This window comes from Peromyscus leucopus, chromosome 23 (assembly GCF_004664715.2).
Source record: "Peromyscus leucopus breed LL Stock chromosome 23, UCI_PerLeu_2.1, whole genome shotgun sequence".
NCBI lineage: Eukaryota > Metazoa > Chordata > Mammalia > Rodentia > Cricetidae > Peromyscus > Peromyscus leucopus.
This window is the reverse complement of record NC_051082.1, coordinates 38,546,214-38,559,038: the sequence shown is the minus strand read 5'-3', so window position 1 is coordinate 38,559,038 and position 12,825 is coordinate 38,546,214. Positions and strand designations below refer to the sequence as shown.

Below are 12,825 nucleotides of genomic sequence, written 5' to 3'. Positions count from 1 at the left end.
TCCTTAGATACATAGTAAGTTCAAGGCTAGCCTAGGCTACATGAGGTTCTGTCTCAGGGACAAACAAGCAAACAACTAAGCAAACACCAACAATAAGAATTATATGTACCACAGTCCCCACCAGGAGAACTGACCTTGCTCTTGAGGGTAATGACAAAAGAAATGAGGACATTTTATCCTGTTAATACCTACAATTTCATGGTTTATCTGTAACAGATGAGGTAGTGTTATCTTAATAATACACTGGGCGTGTTAGACTATAAAAATCACGTTGGACAGTGAGCCATAATTTCACCCTGCTGAATTCATCCAGTGCTGCCGCATCTCCGAGGGCTCTTCTGTATTGCCGAGCTGAGTGGCAGGTCTCATAGGAGAAGGTGAGCAGGATGCAGAGGTCTGCCTTCTTATTTCGGAGACCTGAGGCCTGTCCTCCTGTCCACAAAACCTCCTAACTTTCTCCTCCATGGTGTGACTGGAACTTTATGTCACTCATCTTGTGCCCCAGTCATGGAGATTCATGTGAATGTATGTGTAGATGGGTGAGTCTGTGCATGCATGCAATGCCCATGGAGGCCAGAAGAGGGCATTGGAAGCTGGAGTTCCAGACTGCTGTGATCCACCTGATAGGAATGCTGGGAACTGAACCAGGTTTTCTTGCAAGAGCCTCAAGCACTGTTACCCACTGAGGCATCTCTCCAGCCTGAAGTTTCTTTTATTAGCCTTTTGTCCCTGCCTTTCTTCCTTTTTTCCTTCCTCCTCACATGCTGTGTCACTACTGTGACCGACAAGTGACTTAAAGGAAGTCTCTGTCAGGTCCGTGGTTTGAGGAGATACAGTCCATCATGGCATCTGAGTGGCTCTCAGTTGTGGAGAAAGGAACAGAGTCTCCTGGTTCACCTCTTGGCAGAGCAGGAAACCAAAGGAATAGGAAGCGGGCCTGGCCTACAAACCTCCAGCCTGCCCCTAGTGGCCATTTCTTCCATGGAGGCTCCATCCCATAATGCTTGCACAACTTCCCAAAACAGAACCAGCAGCTGGGGACCATGTGTTCAAACTCAAGAGCATCAAAGACATTTTTCATCCAAACCACAAACCTGGGGATTGAACCCAGGGCCTTGTGCATGCTAGACAAGTGGATTTGACCATTGTTTTTAAACTACGTCCACCACTGGTGGAGACTGGCACAGATGAAAAGGAAGGGACTCTCAGTGACAGCCAGCACTGACTGGAGGTGTGTCTCAGATGAGCTTTGGATTATCTTCACTTGATGTCACCTGACTTACAGGCTAGATCAAGGGTGAAAACAACACAGCTCACGTGACCTGCAGGGAGCGGTTGGCTTGCCTGCTCAGGGACGAGGGAGCATGTGGGTTTTCTCTGCTACGTAGTTCGGCTGTATCTAGAGACAGGATATAAGGAAGAACCGAGGGAGGGAGGAGGACGAGGAGGGGGAGGGAGGAGGGAGGGAGGGAGGGAGGGACAAAAACGGGGAGAGGAGGGAAAGAAGGTTGAAATAAGGGTGGAAAGAAAGAGGGAGAGGGGGAGAAGGAAACAGCAAGAGAGGAAGGCAGAAAAGAGGGAGGGGTGGCAGAATATAATTGGGACAAGGGCCTCAGACAGTATCCTCAAAGACGGTCCCCAGACCAGTGACTCCCTAGAGCAGTGGTTCTCAACCTTTCTAAGGCCACAGCGCTTTGATACAGTTCCTCATGTGGTGACCCCCACCCATAAAGTTATTTTGTTGCTACTTCATAACTGTAATTTTGCTATTGTTATGCATCGTAATGTAAATATCTGATATTCGAACCCTGTGAAAAGATCATTCGACCATTCCCCCCACCCAAAAAAAAAAAAAGGGTCGCCACCCATAGGTTGAGATACACTGCCCTAGGTGCTTCTTAAATCCTCATTTTCTGGCCAGAGCTAGCAGAATCTGCGTCTCTGAGGCAGGGCCTAGCCAGTTGTGTGTCATTCCACCTCCAGTTAACTCCGGTACATGCTTTCATTTGGAGGACCCCCTTCAGAGGCCCAGACTTGAGGCATGTCATTCCACGGGACTAGAACCTCAGCCCTGACTGACAGCTCTAAGGAGAACCTCTACCGCTAGAGGACTGGCCAAGCCATAGCCCACCACACACACTACTCCTGGACTGTGACTACAGAAAAGTGCTGCTGTCGGGAGGGGCCATCGCTGGTTCCCAAAACCCCAGTTTCCCAAGAGCCAGCTCACAGCTTTGGATCAATTTGGTGCAGAAGTGGGTTAAGCTGCTTGCACCAAGGTGAACCAGCAAAGGTGTGCGCGTGTCCATTTGGGATGGTTGCTGAACTTGCTTTTAGTCTTTAGCACTTCGGGAGAAGTGACGGAGGACAGACTGGCTCCTTTCAAGTCAAGCAAGGAGCTCTTTCTGTCATCCTTGTTCCCTGGCTTTGATCTGCCTCCCTGTTGAGAAGATTAAAACCATCACTTCTGACAGGGGATGGAGAACAATGCGGAAAGGCTCAGAGGAGGGACCTGGGGAGATGGCTCAGCTCGGTCAGTAAAGTGCCCACTGGGCAAGCAGGAGGACCTGGGTTCCATCCCCAGAACGCACATCTTAAAAAAGCCACCGTGGTGACACAATGCCTGTAACGGCGGCACTGAGGAGGTGGAGACAGGTGGCTCCCTGGGGCTCACTGGCCGGCCAGCCTACTCGGCCAGTTCCAGGTCCCAGTGAGAGACCTCGCTTCGAAAGACAAGATGGAAGGCGCCTGAGGAATGACATCTGCAGTTAAGAAATCCACTGGCATATAAACACATGCATCTGCATTCACGTGAACATGTACATACACAGACACATATATAAACACCACACACACACACACACACACACACACACACACACACACACAGGCTCCACAGAGCACATTCACCAGAAACATAGGGGCCAGTGAGGAAATGTGAGGCTCTGGGCATGTGGTTGAGGGTGGACTTTGGGCTTCTCCAGAAAGAAAGCAGCCTGGAGTCTTGGGAGGCAGCAGCATCCAGAACCCTGTCTGTGTCATTCAGAGTGTCACCCTGTCATCTTAGTTACTCTTCCATTGCTGTGATGGGCAAGGCCACGTAGAGAAGGGAGGGTTTGCTTATGGCCCCAGAGGGTTAGGATCCATCACCGTCAGAATGGGCAGTGTGGCAGCAGACAAGGTAGACATGGTGCTGGAGCAGCCGTTGAGAGCTCACATCTCCATCTACAAACAGGAAACTGAGAGAGCTAACTAGAAATGAAGCATGAGTCTTCTGAAACCCCTAAGCCCACCCCTAGTGACATGCTTCCTTCAGCAAGACTACAGCTCCTAATGCTCTCTAAATAGCCACCAACTGGGGACCATGTATTCAAATGGCAGAGACTCACAAGGGACGTCCCATTCAAACCATGACAATGTCCTACAGACCTGCTTCCTTTATGGGCAAGGTTACTACACTGGTAGATCCACATTCCTTCTGGGACACTAATTTCATTCATTCACTCATTAATTCACTCATAAGCACCCTGCAGATAAGATGAAGTAGAGACTGGCTGGCAAGTATTTAGATGAATTCCCATGTTGAACGATGCCCTAAGAGCCACTGGCTTGATAGATCAACACTCAGAACATGTCTCGGGCGACAACATCCGACGTTCATTTTTGGCCAGCAACTCAGAGGAAATGGAGACAATCTGAGGACTGTGAGGGTCACAGCTGAAGTGCCTGTCCTCAATCCCCCCCAGAGTCAGAAGTCAAAAATGAATTACTTTGTTAGATTCATGGTGGAAACGGGGAAATGTGCTGTAGCAGAGTAACTTGAAATGTCACAGTTAGATGTGATGGTGTCGCTGGGGATGGGGAGACCTGCCTTGATCACAGTCACTATCTATTGTGTCAACTGCCTGACAAGGCACGAACCAATATCTACCTATCCCACAAGCATGCCAGCAACAGGCCAAAGTAATGATCCCACCCTAGTCTAGCTTAGGGAATTGATGAATTGATTAGGTTTACTAACAGAATGTGGGTGAGGGGTCACTTACAGGATCATGGCGGGCCCCAGAGCAGCCACACCACTCAAAAATCTACCCCCTATAGGTGATGGCTTCCCTATAGCTGTGTAAGTGGGGTGACCTGACGCTTTCAATCACCTTTCCACACTTTTGGCTACACAGAGGGGTGGGTCATGTGTAGTTTAACACTGAGAACAGACCCCGGTCTGGGCAGAGTGAAATGCTGCCCTCACATAGACCAGGCTAGCCTCGAACTCACAGAGATCCACCTCTCTCCCAAGTGCCCCACCCGCCCCCTCTGTTTCTTCAGCATAAACCAGAAAAGAGCCTAACTCCTGTCACTTCAGTAGGCTGAGTTCCCGTCAAGGACTGCCCTTTGGAATACAGATCTTGAGGAAATGTCCTCTCTGGTTCTACTTTGAGCAGCAGGAGGTGGCAGCTTCCATCAGGAAGTCTGAGAGGAGTGCTAGGCTGGAAGGCAGCCAGCTCTGCAAAATACAGGGTGCAGCCCTCACTCCTCCAGAGCTATGGACCAAAGCCTGTCTGTTCTCCAGATGGGCCAGGATGAAGTCATCTCATTGATGAAGACCTCTTCTGCCACAGCCATTCTCTCCTTTGAAAACACTGCCTGGAAGGACTTACTGGCTACAGCTCTTTTCTTGTCCTTCTTGAGGGAATTTTTAGTTCCATTGTCCTCAAATATATGAGTCATTTCTAATGACAATGATTAAGAGAAAAAGAAGCCAAGGATCTGGGAACAAAAAAAAACCCCAGAAGAATGGGTGATGTTTTAATACAGCCCAGGGTGACACAGGCGTCCATCCAGGACTGCGGATAGAGAGGCAGAGCCAGCGTGTGGAATGCTGTGGCTCCGGAGGCAGGTAGCTCAGGTAAAAGGATTGTTTTATTTGGTTCCTTATTTTACTATGACTCAAGATTTTGTGTAATGAGGAGAAAAGGTGTACATGTGAGGGCTCTCTAGAGGAACAGAAGCAATAGAAGAAATGTATATGACAAAAGGCATTTCTGCACACTGAAGAGGCTCACAACCAGTAGCCACCTAGCCCATGAAGATGGAGGACTCAGCGGTCCTCACCTGTCACTGAAGGCCTGAAGGATTCCTGGAGAACATCTGGTCTCTAGTCCTGTTGGAAGGACAAATAACTGGGTTCTGATGTCAGCAAGGGTGGCCTATAGCATTGGTGGAGGCGGCTGCAGAGTAGATGCACTCATCAGCAAGAAGTGAAGGCAGGCAGGCAAAAGCAGCAGCCTTTCCCTCACATGTCTTTAGGTCTGGGTAGCCTCCAGAAGCTGTCCACCCTGGATCTTCCCTCATCTTGTTAATTCTTCAAGGGCATGTCCTCACAGACTTACCTAGAGATGTGTTTCTTAGTTCATCCCAGATACATTTGACAACCAAAATTAACCTTCACAAGCAGTTTCCTTGTTGGCTCAACCAAGGGAAGTCCTCCCTGGTGCTTGATGCTCTGAGTCCTCCCTGAGGCTTGGAGAGGTCCTGACTGTGTGATGTAGGACAGGACTTCCCCACCTGTAGGGATTCAAAGTGAAGGTGCAAACACCATCTTGAAACTTCAGGAAATGACTCTTACTTAAACGATGCCAAACACGTTTATGGAACATCTGCTCCTTGGCTTATTTTAGAGAGGGGAACATGTGGCAGGAAAGCATGCTGGAATTGTGCAGGCAGTAACTGGAGCTGATGGAATGCTGGAGCTGAGTCACCCAGACTGCCGTGGGAAATGGAGCTGAGGGAGTCCCATTTCCATCGCAGGGACAGAAACGTGGAGAAAGTTGGCCAAGAGTGGGAGGGGTTACATTGGCTCCTGCTTTCAACTCATGGTAGCTTGACTGTAGTGTTCCTGGGTCACGGTGAGACAGATCACATCGGTGTGGAGTGTGTGGTGGAGCAGAACTGGTCACCTCCTTATGGCAGCCAGGGGAGAAGAGGGGGCAGATAAGAAAGGGAAGAGGAAGTGAAGGTTTAAGAACAGCCTCGGGGATCCTTCCCTTCTAGTGTTACCAGCCTGGCAGAAATAAGTATATTCTAAAGGGACCCTTTAGCGCATGAGCTTTAGGGAGACCTGAGTCCCAATAGGGGGACCTGAGTCCCAACTCTTCTTTCCTCACCCTTTGTCCTTCCTCCTTCCCCCTCTTATTTTTTCTTTCAACACATACTGACCTTGTTTCATTTTTATTTTCATTTTTCCGTGTGTGTGTGTGTGTGTGTGTGTGTGTGTGTGTGTGTGTGCGCGCGCGCGCGCGCGCGCGCATATTTTTTACATGCACATGGAGGTTCAAGGTTGATGCTGGCAATTGTCCCCCACCACTCTTCTACCTTATTCACTGAGGCAGGGCTCTCAATCAAACCCAGAACTCACCAATCGGGCTAGCCTGCTTGCTCTGGGGATCCCGTGTCTCGGCAAGCTGCCAAGCCCACCCTCCACTTATGTGAATACTTGGAATCCAGAGCAGTCCTCAGGCTTGCACAGCAGACACTGTAACCACCGACCGCCTCCCCAGCCCAGCATTGACCTTGTTTCTGTGGCTGCATGCAGAGCAGCACCAAACACAGAGGTCTGAGGCACTAACCACTCTATCGTATGCCTGGATTTTCTGGGTCAGGAATCAGCAGCGCTTTGGACAGGAGGATCCTGGTATTAGAAGTGTCACTTACTCAGTTAAGTGGCAGCTAGAGGTGGCTTCTGTGCTGTGTTAGCAGTGGCAAGGAAAGCTCCCTGAGGAATGCCCACAACAGCACACGCGTGGCTTCTCCAGCACAGAGTCTGTGGACTTCACACATCCCCTGCCCACGCAGACTTCCAGAAAGGATGTCCAACCATCCCATCACCATTGTGAACATGAATCTCTTCTCTGGGGACAGGGGAGATGACTCAGTTGCTGTGCAAGCCTGAGGACCTGAGTTCAGTACCCCAGAACCCACGCTGACCAAAACACCCAACCAGGCTTGATGTCTCGCACTTGTAATCCAAGCTCTCTCTGGTGCCTCAGGGATCAGCCAACTTAGCCTCTCTGGCTACTCCAGGCCAATGAGAGACCCTGTCTCAAAAAACAGAGTGCCCAGCACCTGAGACACAACCACATCTTTCCTTCACACACACACACACACACACACACACACACACACACTCACTCACTCACTCACTCACACATAGAGTCTCTTTTCTCAGTGTTTTTTATTGCAGACTTATTGATATGTTTGAGATAGCTAGTGCTATAATTTCCCTTCAGTGGTATACAGTGTCCTATTTTAGACACGCATCTTCAATCCACAGTCACTACAGTGGTTGATACGGGGTCTCACATGATCTCAGCTTCCTAGTCCAGCCCCTTTGCATTCAGACCCATCCTCAGCCACCGCTTGTCTTCTCTCCTAGGAGTTTGGATGGGTTACCAAGTAGAAGAAGGAATTCAATGTGGAGTCTTTTGAGCTGGCTCCTTTCCAGCAATGTGATGATGTGATTTGTTGTTTGTTTGGGGACAGGGTTCCATGTAGCCTTACTGTGTAGCTGAGGCTTGCCTTGAACTCTTGATTCTCCTACCTCACCCATCCCAAGTACTGGGATTCCAGTACAATGTATTCGGGGGTCCCATGTGTTCATGTGTGAAAACAGATGCTTCCATTTGTTGCTGGGTAGGCATTTACCCCATGTGTATTGTTCTTCCTGTTTTTGTGATATAAATACTCTGAGAAAAGCAGCTTAAGATAGGGTTGACTTTGGCTCACAGTTTGAGGGTACCCACCCTCCATTCCTGTGGGAGAGGCATGGCGACAGGAGTGTAAGGCAGCTGGTCATACTGCATTCACAGTCAGGAAGCAGAGAGGTGAATGCTGGTGCTCAGCCAGCTTTTTCTTTGTTTATCCAGTCCAGGATCCCTGGGATTGCACTGCCCACATAGGAGTTAGCTCCTCCCACAGCAGTTAACACCGGCTAGAAACTCTCTCACAGACAGGCCCAAAGGCACCTCTCCCGGGTCATGGTAGATCCTGTCCGCGTGATAATCAGTGGTAACTGTCACCCCAGGAGTGCGGCACCACTTGCCCCCCATCCACCAGGGCACTTGGGGTTGGAGGAGACTGAAGCTGCCATGCACTGCACACAGCCTGTGTGGGCTTCAGTTCTAACTCATCTCACAGAAGACCTGGGGGCACCATTGCTGCATGTTATCACCTAGTCCAATGACACAGCAGTCTTTCCTAGAAGCTTGAGAGTGTCAGGTTTGCCCTGAAGCCTGTGATCCACCCTGAATGAGTTTTCCTACCGGAGTGAGGTCTATCTGGAAGTTCTCTTTATATTTTGATAAGAGTGTCCAGTTTTTGCAAAACCATGTGTGCTATTCGGAATACCAGTTGTTACCTGGGTGACTCATTTCCAGATTCCTCTCTGTGGTATTGACATTGTATTCATATTTCCCAATGTCACTTATTTTCGTTATTATAGATTCACACCATCTTTAATTATGTAATAAAGTTTATCTTTTTTTATCTTCTGAAGAGGTTTGGGTATTCTGGTTCCTTTGTTTTCCCCTGTGAATTGAAAATTGCCTTTTCAGTCTATGAAGAATGTCTGGCTGTGTGTTTGATGGGCTCACATTGACTTGTGGACCTCTTTGGAGAACAGTTCTCTTGCCTGCCTGATCTTCCAATCCATCAGTATTCTCCCAGGCTGTTTATTTAGAGTTTGCATTTAAGTGGCTTTTGTAACTTTCAGATTATAGATTTAACACATTGCTAGCTTTATATCTACTTCATGTTTTCATTGCTACTTTAAATGGAACTGACTGTGTGTATGACGGGGGAGGGGGGTGACATGTGTGTGCACATATGTGTAGAGTCCAGAGGTCAACCTTAGGAATCATTCCTCAGCACACAGTCTACTTTGTGTTTTTGAGACAGGGTCTCTCCCTGGCCTGGAGCTCACTAGTTTGGCTAGGCTGGCTGGCTAGAGATCCTCCCACCCCCTTAATATGGGTTCTGGAGCTCTTAACCCAAGTTCTTTAACAACTGAGCCATCTCCCAGCTCTCTAAATGGAACCGATTTTTAAATTTCAATTTCCAATTACTTATTGCTTACGTTTAGAAACAGAATTGACTCCTGAGCTTTGACCTTGCAGGCTGCCATCCTGCTATCCTCCCTGAGTCCTAGGAGCTCTCTGAGATGATGTGGATTTTCAGTGTAGACAGTCGCATCACCCAGAGGTAGAAAGCACCTCCTCCCCTGCCGGTTTGCCTCCTCCCATTTTCCTGGACTTGCAGAATAGAAAAGCCACCCAGGATGTCTCCCACCCTCCCTTGTCCCTGATCTCAGGGAAGCATCTCTCAGGCACTCATCTCAAATGAGATCACAGTCACAGGTGCACTATAGATGCCCTTCACCAAGTTTGCCAAGTTCTTCTAAATTCCTACTCATCAGGGAGGTGGGTGTTTTTTTTTTTTATCATTATTATTATCGTGATTAGATCTTGAAATTTATCAAATTCTTTTCCTAACCCTATTAAGATTGGGTTTTCTTTATTCAGTTGCCTTGGTACTTTGCGGTGATTGGTAGTCAAATAGTGGCCACTCTTGTTTATGAGATAAATCTCACCAGATAGGGCTACCTTATAACTGTGGTGTATTGCTGAATTTGATCTCTTAGTGCTTTCTTGATTGTGTTTTGAACTTGTATTCGTGAGGGATAGTTGTCTGTGGGTCTCTTTTCTTGTCTGTGATGTTATTTATTTCTTTACTGGAGTGTCTGGGTAATGATTTAGGATTGTCTAATTATTTCCTCAAATGCCCGGTGGGGTTCTTCTGTGAAACACTAACACATCTTACCCTTGTTTCTCTGTGTGTGAAGCATCCTTGTTTTCCCATCTGAAGCTCCTGAAGAGTCGCCTTTAGCTGTCATAGTAAATTCTCCTAGTCCAGTTGTACACTGGCCATTCCCTCCCTCCCCACCCTTCTCCCCTCCCCTCCCCTCCCCTCCCCTCCTCCTTACTCTCTTCTCTCTCCTCCCCTCCACTCTGTTTCCCACCCCCTCCTCCTTCCTCTTCCCTCTTCTCTCCTTTCATCTCCCCCTCCTCTCCTCTTCCTTCACCTCCCCTACATCCCCTCTCCTCCTCTTCTTCCCTCCCCCTCCTCTCTCTGTCTGTCTGTCTCTCTCTGTCTGTCTCTCTCTGTCTCTTTCTGTCTCTCTCTGTCTCTCTCTCTCTGTGTCTCTCTCTCTCTCTGTCTCTCTCTCTCTCTCTCTGTCTCCATCTCAATGAGCAGCCCTTGTTTTTCCTTGCATTTCAGAATGTGTGGCCACCAGACCTCTTCAAGTCTCTGTGGGCTTTAGAGGAGTCAAAATTCTATTGTTTCAGGCTTTTCTTTTCTCAGTAGCTCTGATGGTCCCTCCAGGGCTCTCCATCCAGACTGCTGTCCTTGGGACTATTTTTAATTCACAAGATTCACATGGTGCTGAAAGGGAAATTGGGCAGTTTCCTTTTGATGTGTGGATGGAAGGACTTGGGGAGGCCATGGTCATGGGTGATGGCAGATGGAAAGAAAACGTGGACTGGAAGAGCCAACTGAGAGACATGATGAATTCTAAATTCTTCCATCTCTGCATGACATGAGACAACGACGAAGAAAAGCTGTGGAGATGAAGTTACTTTTTGTTTTGTTTGTTTGAGACAGAGTGATCTAACCCAGGGTACCATGTAGCCGAGGATGACTCTCTGGCCTCTTCTTCCCCAGTGCTGAGATTACAGGCCTGTGCTACCTCTTCTGGTTTATGGGGCACTAGAGGTGGAACCCAGGGCTTCATGCATACTAGGCAGTGCTCTGCCCACCGAGCCACACCCCCAGCTCTAGGCTGCCATTCTTAACAGGACCATGTCCCCACCCTGTTCTTTGTGACAGGAAATGCCTGTGTGTTTTTCTTTACCTGGACCCTAAGGATCCTCGTGGCTTCTGTGCCTCGCTGTGGAAACGAAGTCCTAACGAGCCAGGGTGTCCTCTCTTCGGTAAGAGGACTAACAGCGCAGTGAGTGGGCCATCCCCTGCTCTGAAGGACACCAGCACTGGGCTCCTGGGAGCACTAGCCTCTCCCGGGAAGCTTGCCTGTCTTCATGGCCCACCATGTGTAAGAGCAGCCACTGTGCGGGGCGTTTGTGTCCCTGTGCAAGGGGACCGTTCACCTTCTCAGCCCACACCACTTCTTAACCACACCCTGCCTCCGGGACTCCGATCTTCCCCAGGCAGCAGTGTCAGCTTCCTCTCAAAGTCTACCAGAAAAGCTTCGAGAATATGTCACTCAGTGTTGTTGTTGCTGACAAAATGCAACACACAAGTGTCTGACAAAAGCAGTTCAGAGGTTCTGGGAAATGGTGCTGGAGAGATGGGTCCTCAACGACATGCTGCCAAGCCTGACGGCCCCAGAGTCCACATGAGACCTGACTCCACAGGTTGTCTCTGCCCTCCGTGTAATCCCAGAGCTACTTACATGGCTCCTCCCAAATCAATATATGCCATTTTAAAATGTAAAAATACTCAAAGGAGGAAAACTTTCTTTAGGCTGAGTGGTTAGGGTCCATTGTTTCTGACTGGTGAGGCCCGGCTTCGTGGGGGCTGGGATGCAGAGGGGCCACACCTGCAGCAGCAGGCTCCCGTCTTCCCATTTTGTTATATAGGCTCCTGGCCTTGGGGCTGACGCTGCCCACATCAGGGCAGGCAGCCTCCCCTAAGTAACCTCTGGGAACCTGGAAACACATTCACAGACACAAGTGGGGTGGTCTCCCAACCTCCGAGGTGCTTCCCAACTTCTCGGTCCACTCAAGTTGAATGTCGGAAAGAAGTGAGGCAAAGCCAGAAGCAGTTTTCTCTTAGATTTTATTCTTTTACTTTTCAAGATAATAATATAATTACTCGTTCCCTTCCTCTCTCCAAATCCTCCCATATGCCTCTCCTTGCTTTCTTTCAAATGTATGCCCCCACCTTTTTATCAATTGTTGTTACATACATGTATATATTCATATATATTCCTAAATACCTAAGTACACCCTGCCCAGTGTGTACATTACTTGTAGGTGTGTTTGGGAGTGGGGCTAACCATTTGGTATTGAATAGTCAATCGGTGCTGTCTTCCCAGGGAAAGACACTCTCCCAGTCTTGGCATTCATTCTGTAGTTGCCTACAGTTCTTTGTGCATGAATGACCAGTAATACCCATAGGAGGAGTGTGATGGTTTGAGCCAGTGAACAAGCCAGTGAGCAGTGTTCCTCTGTGGTTTTTGCCTCCAGTCTCTGCCTGAGTTACTTCCCTCCATGATGAACTGTGACCTGGAAGTAAAGTCAAATAAACCATGTCCTCTTCTGAGTTTCATGGGCAGCTGGGACAGTAGCTCATTCTATAAAGTGATTGTGTTAAGAAGCACAAAGACCTGAGTGTGACCCCCCAGAACCCACTCTAAAAAAAAAAAAAGACATGGAGGCACATACTTATAACCCCAGTGTTGGGGAAATAGAAAGGTAGGTCCCTTGGGGCTCACTAGCCAGCCAGCCTAGTCTAATCAGCAAGTTCCAGGTCCCCTTAAATAATCCTCTCTGGGACCTACATCAAAAAGCAACAACAAAAACAAAAGGAAAAACGTAGAATGGGCTAGAGCTATGACTTAGTGGTTAAGAGCCCTTGTTCTTGCAGAGGACCTAGATTCGGTTCCCAGCACCCATGTGGCAGCTCAGAACCATCCATAACTTCAGTTCCAGTGAATCCAGCACCCTCTCTGACCTCCATGGACACCAGGCA

General features: G+C 48.7%; 1 protein-coding gene across 1 annotated transcript in view; it reads left to right on the top strand.

Annotated features, from left to right (window-relative positions):
• Sdk1 (sidekick cell adhesion molecule 1) overlaps window positions 1-12,825 on the top strand; it is a 970,573-nt gene that overhangs the window by 771,418 nt on the left and 186,330 nt on the right.